This window comes from Erpetoichthys calabaricus, chromosome 8, assembly GCF_900747795.2.
Source record: "Erpetoichthys calabaricus chromosome 8, fErpCal1.3, whole genome shotgun sequence".
Taxonomy (NCBI): Eukaryota; Metazoa; Chordata; class Cladistia; order Polypteriformes; family Polypteridae; genus Erpetoichthys; species Erpetoichthys calabaricus.
In genome coordinates, this window is record NC_041401.2 from 122,243,043 (window position 1) to 122,251,700 (window position 8,658).

The following is an 8,658-nucleotide window of genomic DNA, read 5'->3' on the forward strand; positions in this document are numbered from 1 at the left end:
AATCAGAGGAAGTAGTCAAGCACTACAAGCAAGTGATCAACACAGGTAACCACAAACGTACATTACTAATGCAAGATTTCTAATGGTGGCAAGGTGGCAGCTGTCTCATGGCACTTGGACCCTAGTTTAATTTTAAGGATGCCCTTTATGGATTTCCATGTTTATATACGTTTCCTCTAAAGGAATGGCATCATGTTGACTGGAAAATCAAGATATTTAAGTGTTGGTGTTGTGAGTGGCATTCTTCTTTGTTGTTTTCTTGTGCAAGAGTCTTCTCAGACAAACGGTGAGTGTTCAAACCAAGAAAAAATGAGTATAGAAAATGAGTATGAGTATAGAAAATAAAGAGATTAATGAAAAAGAGCTAATTATAAAACAAAAATTATGCATATATCTCTCTGTACACAAAGGAAGGGGAGTGGCAGAAATGGACAAATAGATGGACAGCGTCATCACTGGATCAATGGACAGCTAGGACTGATTTTTCTTGGATTTTGTTGCAATAAGCATGACTGACTATTCCAATAAAAATATACAAATCACAACGTATATTCTCAATAGTACTTCACTATCCAACCAACAATATTCTCTCAAAAAAATTTGATGTTGCTTTTCTAAATTTGTATCCTATTTATATTTCATCTGACCATAATAAAAAAAAAACTTGGTAACATCCAGAAAACCTATTGTACAATATGCTCAATAGAACATCTGCCACTGGAGTCAAGTTCTGTCATCAGGCTTTTTTTAGACTGCTTTTTTCTTTAATATAAATGATTATTTTTAGCATAGTATTTTAATTTAAGGATCAGTACCCAAGGAGTTTCAATGTTCTGAGTAAATGTGACTTTGGAAATACAAAACAAACAATTAAATGGTAATCAGGAGCCTAACTCTGCACTGCCGAGGAAACAATTGTTCTTTGATGCTTTTCCTATTTTCATTATACTTTCATGATCTATTAAGAATGGCTTTGCACGGGTGCACAAGGGTTAGGGAACATAGGTATAGCAATTTGTAATAAAGATTATTACCTAAGACACCCTATAGGCACCATGAAATAATATTGACAGTTATTCTGGTTAGAAAGTATAATTTCCAGAAAGAGAAGTAATTACTTCTATCATAAAGTAAACTATTCTAATGTGTGTGTTTTTTTAAAGAAGTTTAAATATGATGCAAAAGTAACTTGAAGCTCAGGCTTTATGTGTCATATGTACCCTGTAAATTAAATACACTGTACAGTAATTCTAATTCGCATGTGTCCTCTTCTTGATAATAAAAATATCAAAAGCAACCATTAAAAGGATATAAGTATAGAAGGAAATTTCAATCATATAATGTACCATCTAGCTGCAGTGTTCAGAACTGTTGTCTCAATGCTCCAGAGTTTTTGGCTAAAATTCAAGTCCAAGTACTGTGTGTATGTGAATTTTGTATGTTTTCTCTGTGTGAGTGGGAACAAGCTTGTTTGAATATGTCTACCCCATGATAGACTGGTGTCTGTTGTACAGTTGAACTTTGTTTCTGGAGCAGGTTCTTGGGGTTCACTAGCCTGTAATGGATGGTTTGGAAAATGAACACATGAAAACTGTATCAACAAACAAAGAGTAAAGAAAGGTAATTATTATACAACAATATACAAAAATGTGCAATGTGTAGTGTAGAAAGTGTGATGTTTGATAGAGTCACTGTTAATGAGCACCAGTCATAAAATTGACATGCCCCTGCTGTTCAGGACTGCCTTCTCTTGTGAATTTTCCTGTTGTGGTACCATGACTTCACTGCAATGAAGAGGACTGATAATAATAATAATACTGATTTTATTATATCACTATTTGAAACAGATCTTTATTAATGATTATCAGTCTGATGTTTTGATTTTTTTTTTTTGTGCAGACTTCATAAACTTCTAAATGGCTTCTTATCTTATTTGATAGTGATACTATACCACACATTGATGCCAGTATTTAGAACACTTTGTACATTGCAGAGATTCAAAAACAAGATAATTTTTCTGCTTTTCATTTTTTCATGAGCACTTGTGTCTTATTCAATATAATTTTTGTGCTATGTGTACAACTTAGATCACAGGGTATCCATCTTAATAAAAGGGTGTCTGTGTGTCTATTCGGATGCTATGTTCCTGTCATTGCAATAGATGGTGCATCACAAATATTAACACTGGTTTTACCCCCATACCAAGTGGCATATAATGGAGACATTTACATTGTTTTTATCATTACCTCAGATGGAGTATTAAAAGCATTAATAGCAATGCATTTTATTACTACAAATCTTTGTGATTCACCATCTGTTGGAATGAAAAATGCAATGCACTTTATTAATACAGGCACTACAAAATGTATTCCAATAGATGGTGCACTGTAAAGAGTAATACTGAGGTCTACGTCGATGACTTAGTTTCCCACCCAACTTTGATGGTAGCACAGCTAGTATGTAACTAAACAGAATTAAAACAGTTTGTTATTTCCAAAGATGCTAACTCAATACTGACTAGGACATGGTACATGCTGCTTTAGAGAAACCAATACAAAAGAAATGAAGCATAGTGCACACTGACATAATGAGTATAGCCTTGATCAGAGTTAAAAGTATAACTGTTATTATACTATGTAGACACACTGTAACAGTAATACGTAGCTGACAGCAAGTCTAAATATTTGGAGTCAATAGTTTGTTTCATAACACATAGCAGTCTCCTTAAAAGCTTACAGCTTTGAGCTACAGACCTCACTTGAAAAGGAATCCAAGGGAAAGTAAGCTGTAGACAGCAACAAACACATAAATTAAAATACAATTGATTAAAGGGAATGGAATTTGCTGTTTAAGCTAACCTGCTTGTCAAATGACTTGTAAAGGCTCATTTTTACTATCTTCAGCTGTGATGTGAAGCTGGCGCTTACCTTCTCCTGCAAGATTCAATCCTCCCTTGTTATTTACATTAAAGCAACTGCCTGTCTTCTTCTGTGTGGCATTTAATATGAGTTATTAGTTTTAGAAGCTAATAATGATATAAATCATTTTTGCAGATAGAAGGAACATAAAAATCATTTTGAAATGGTGCATAGTCAAGTTATTAAGTGAATGAAGATTAGAATTCAAAGACAAACAGGCAGACAGTGTGATCTTGTATGGAGATCTATATGGGCAAAGGTTAAATCCCCACCTAAACAAACCACATAACTTTAGACAAAAGCAGTAAGACATGACATAACATCCTCAAACCTGCTTAATCCAATTCAGGGTCTTGGTGGGGGTGGCTAATCCAGTAGACCTGCCAAGAAAAATAACATGCACATCCTTGGGATCTGGAAATAAACAGTGGCGTAGCTAGTGGGGGGTAAGGGGGGACATCTGTCCCCGGGCGCAGCATCCAGGGGGCGCCAAATTTCCCTTCCCCATTGCATTTTGGCAAACAGGAGGGGGCGCGAAATCTTCAGTTGTCCCCAGGCGCTGAAAACCCTAGCTATGCCTCTGGAAATAAAACTGAAGTACTGGGGATAAAGCCCCACCGACGCAGAGAAAATGAGCAGGCATGACATTTACTGTCAAGACTCCGGATCTGCAAGGTAGCAGAACTATCCACTACTCTGCTACCGTGTCATTTTTAATGAATTTGTGTTTCTGTAAAACTCAACTACACAAGCAAGTATCTTATGGACATAAATACCTTTTACACTAAGTATTGAGCCACAAAAAGAAGTGGCATTATTCTTCCTTAGAAAACAAACCAGTCTTTCCAAATTGACTATCGATACTTGCAATGATGATATCTGTATTAATCCCAATACTGCCAATTCATTTGTATTCTGCTGCTGAGTAACTAACATTAATGTAAACAATACTCTAGTTACCATTACAGCATTACACATTTCACTTTGCTATTAACTGTTCAACGAACATTAGCAGATATTTAAAGGGTGATGTGGTGGTTAGCACTGATGCGTCACAACTCTAGGATCTGTTCACTGACTCTGTGGAAATTACTCATTCCCCTTTCCTCTGTGTGGGTTTGTTCTCAGGTAATCAGGTTCTCTTGTATGCCCCAAAGAAAAACAATTTAGGCTGACAAGGAAATGTATAAATGAGTCCATGATGACAATACCCTGTAATAGGTACAATAAGTGTTCTATTCAAGGGCTTCTTCCCTTGTGCCCAGTTTTGCTGGGCTCCAGATTCCTTCAATTCATAAATGGAATAAGCAAGCTCAAGCAATGTAAAGGCTGATACATGTTGAATATGATCATGTCTAAAAAAGATACAACTTTTTGTTTAACAAGAAATCAATATGAGACCTTTTCCTGACCATACTTGGAGGTGCAGGGATTTTAATCCTGTGCCAGGTCATTGTCTGCGTGGAGTTCTCATATTCTCTGAGCATGTGCCTGTTAGGTTAATTGATGATTGAAAACTGGCACTGTGTAGGTGTGTGTACGAGAGGCTGCTGTGATGGATTAGTGCCATGTTCTGGGCCCTGCCAGATGCAGCCAAGATAGGCTCCAGCCCCTTGTAACGGTGACCTGAACTAAGTAGGTTTCAGAGTGTTAGTTTATGCAATTGTCATTAATACTTTTAAAGTGAACACTGTAGTTTTTTTCCCATAAATCTGCTAAACCTAACTTGTTAAGCTCAAACAAGAATAACTTTTATTGGTGCAAGCACAAGTGCTCGAGTGACAGCATGGTTTCAAATCCAGGCCTCCAGCACTGCTTTGAGCTCCTCCACTGCATTAGTGAATTAGTCTGCTAAGCCAAACTGACATTTCTCCAGCAACTGATGATGTCTGTTATGGCAGCAGATTACTCTGTCACTGCCCATATCTCCTACAATACATACCCTCCTGGAACAACCTCAGGCCTGTATATCCGTGACAGTGACACACTCAAAGGATGTGCAGGAAACAGATGAGAGCCAGCTGTCACATGCAACACATTCAGGGCAGCCAGGGTGAACATTTGTCATGGTCTGTAAACAGAGTCTGCCAGTCTTTGAGACACTTAGCGCCAGCTTCCTGAGTCTAAAGATCCACAGATGTGCCAACAGATGTGGTATGTGGAAGAAATAAAGAGCATCGTCTTTACCCTACATTATGCTCATCAATGTGTGGCATTTCTTGATTATTAACGGACTTTTGGTCTGCTGCCTACCCATACAGGTGAAAAGGGCACAATCAGCTTAGAGTTCTGCTCCTGCACACGTAATCCTGTTGATACCATGTGATCTTTTTTTTTTTTTGATCCCCTGTTGAGTCAGATTGGATAGAATTGCAGGAGCATTTCTGCTTTGTCTATAGGCCTCTTGTGTCACTCACCTGTCATCAAGGTGGCACACCTCTCAGGGATCAGTCAGCTGGCTCCTCACGCACATCATTATACTGACAAAATGATATCAAAAAACAATATGCCCCTGTGAAAAACAAGGGAAGAAATAAACACCTTTAGAGATACAGTTGGAACTTCCTTTATCTGTAGTGTATTGATTAGAAAAACGCATGGGTATTTTAAATAACTTGCAACTAATGCAACAAAGAACTACTATGCACATACGTTACAGACCAGTCCAGGTATTCACTGTGGAATTCAGTTTCTACTGGTGGAATGGACCGTAAAGATGATGCATCACAGTTTGACCTTTTGCATCTTATCAATGCCCCTCCATACAATGGCCTCAAAACCATTCAGTGAACCGTCAGCTGTACAGGGTGGCTGGCTCTTTTCAAACTGGACAGCTGGGCAGACTTTAAAGCTAATGTTATCCAGCCTCATTTTCACTTGTGAGCAATGTTTCAGAGCATCTTTCAGATCACTTTCAGTCATGTCTCCACAATTTGGAATAGGTTGAACTAGAAATGAATTCTAAAGATACTCATGGTAACATTTCAACTCTAACTGCATGGTAACCTGTCTTGATGCAATACAAAGGACTACAATATGAATCACTGGCACCAAAAATGAATGACTGTGGTCAATGAATAAAGAAACTCAATAAAATAAATGGTAGACTGGAAACAGTTTTGGGTAGGAACAATGTGGTCCAATTTACAAAAAAAAAAAACAAATTAGATTGCTCTACTGACCTGAAATTAATTACACTGAAAGAATGTTTCTTTACTGCTATAAAATGGGGAAAAGAGAGATGTTTTTCTTCCTTTCTTAGCTTTATAACATCACATTGCAATATTTATGATATAGAACAACTGAGTGTCCAGTAAAAAGTGCCATATTTCATTTCAGCTTCCGCTATACCACTATTGCCAGCCCATCTAAAGCGCTATGAAATGGACAATGCAATAAGTAGCTGTCACTTACAGATAATGAAGCATCTGAAAGGTTAATAGAGCCCAGCTTACTTAAAGACAACATTAATTAATACATGCTAAATTCTGAAGACACAATACGCAATACTGCATCCCTGTAGGATTTGTTTTCGAACTTTAAAAAGGACAGGACACTTTTTCCTCCAGTGTTTTCGCAGAAGGATTAGGATTTTTCCAATTGAATAAAATAAAGTGATAAATGAGCAGTGAAGTAGAAGATATCAAAACAGACTTTTTCACTACATGATATTATTCCAACCAGTAAAACACTGAATATTGCTGTAAGTGGATTAGGAGCATTGGTGGTTCCAATCTTTCCAGACAGATAGGAAAAGATTTTCTCCAATGTGATCTGTGTATGGGACAGTTTAAAACCACATGCCCAGGTGAGGTAGATGCATGATAACAACGCTCACAATTAGAGTCTATGCCTGGGTAGATTTTAGATAACTGAAATCTACATAATTGCATGAAGTCTTCATAGTTGAATTAAACCATGGACAGATTGAAGAGTCATGCATCTTGTCATTGGCTGATTTTCATTCATTTTCTGAAATTCTAATTGAAATGTATCTTTCCCAATACTATCAAAAGTGATCTGGGTTGAACTTGTAGAGCTACTGCATAAAGCTTTGTTTTTGCAAGATAGTAAAGTTTCGACCACCAATACTAAGAGATTTTGACCAAGTACAGAGTTAGTGACAGCAGTAATGAAGGCATGTGACAAGACAACAACAACATTTATTTATATAGCACATTTTCATACAAAAAGTAGCTCAAAGTGCTTTACATAATGAAGAAAAGAAAAATAAAAGACAAAATAAGAAATTAAAATAAGGCAACATTAGTTAACATAGAAAAGGAGTAAGGTCCGATGGCCAGGGTGGACAGAAAAAAAAAAAAAAAAAAAACTCCAGAATGCTGGAGAAAAAAATAAAATCTGTAGGGGTTCCAGGCCACGAGACCACCCAGTCCCCTCTGGGCATTCTACCTAACATAAATGAAATAGTCCTCTTTGTAGTTAGGGTTCTCACGGAGTCACTTAATGCTGATGGTCATACAGACTTCCATCATTTTTGGAACATCATGGTGCTTTGGGTAGATGGTGGTGGAAAAGGACACCAGAAAAGGAAACAGAAGAGAGAATAGGGAAGACAAATTGGTTGCCAAAAGCAGACAGAATTTATAATCATAGTGAGACTGGAAATTTCCAGGTGAAAATGCGTATCTTGGTATTCTGTTAAAAAATAATGGAAAAACAGGAGCACTCCCCATAGTCATTGGAGCGTTTTAGGCAATCCTGTCTCTTCACCAACTCTGATAAATCACTATAATGCAAGGGCTGGAATGGCAAGTAAGATTGACTTTGCAAAAGGTTACCTCAAGTAAGTGTTTGAAGAAGAGTGCATTATCAGTCCATTCAACCATTTCCGAACCTTTCTTACTCTAGCACAGAGAAGTAAGGATCTAGAAAAGAATCACATCTAGTGAGGATAAGTTCATTGAGTGTATGCGCTTGCAATCACGTATACATTAGGGCCAGTTTAAAGTTTTTATTCAATCTGACGACATGTTTTTTGACTGTGAATGGAAACTGAAGTACCCTTACGAAATGCACATGAACATGGGAAAAACATTTACTCCAAACAGATGGCAGTGCAATTGTGAACTGAACTGGTGCTCAAGTGCCAAGAAGCTGACAAAACTACATGATTCACATCGGTTTCTCCAAAATGACCTGTGAGTGTCACAAAAAATGGAAATTGCTTGTGTGCATATTGGGTCAGTGTTAAGCTTGTACCTTTTATTCCTGTTGTTGCGTGCTGATGACCTTAATCATCATGACTTGTATGTCTACATTATTGTTTTAGTAAAACTTACCTCTTAAAAGACATGCAGGTGAGGTTAATAATCTTTTGCAGATACAGGCCAATGCAATGCTTGTGTAACTTCTTTAATACAGTATGATGTGCCAATGAAATACAACTGAAATTAATTCACTTTGTTTTTAATTGAAAGCCATCTCAGATCCAGGACTAATTTGATTATTGTAACATATACTTATACAGAGAAATTGTTTTGCCAATATGAATTTGTGAGAAGTAATCAAACTTCAGGCTCTTCACCCACGTTTTAAATCAATGCAATGGATTACTAGAAAGCAAGGTGGTTGTAACCTGAAACTGGACAGAGGTGGTGGCGCTTCTACTACATGTCACAGTCCATGTCATATGCTATCTTCAGCAAGGGTTATAACAGAAAGGGAATTCTGTACAATCCCCACAACTGGAGATGAACAGGGAGCATCTGATTGTCTC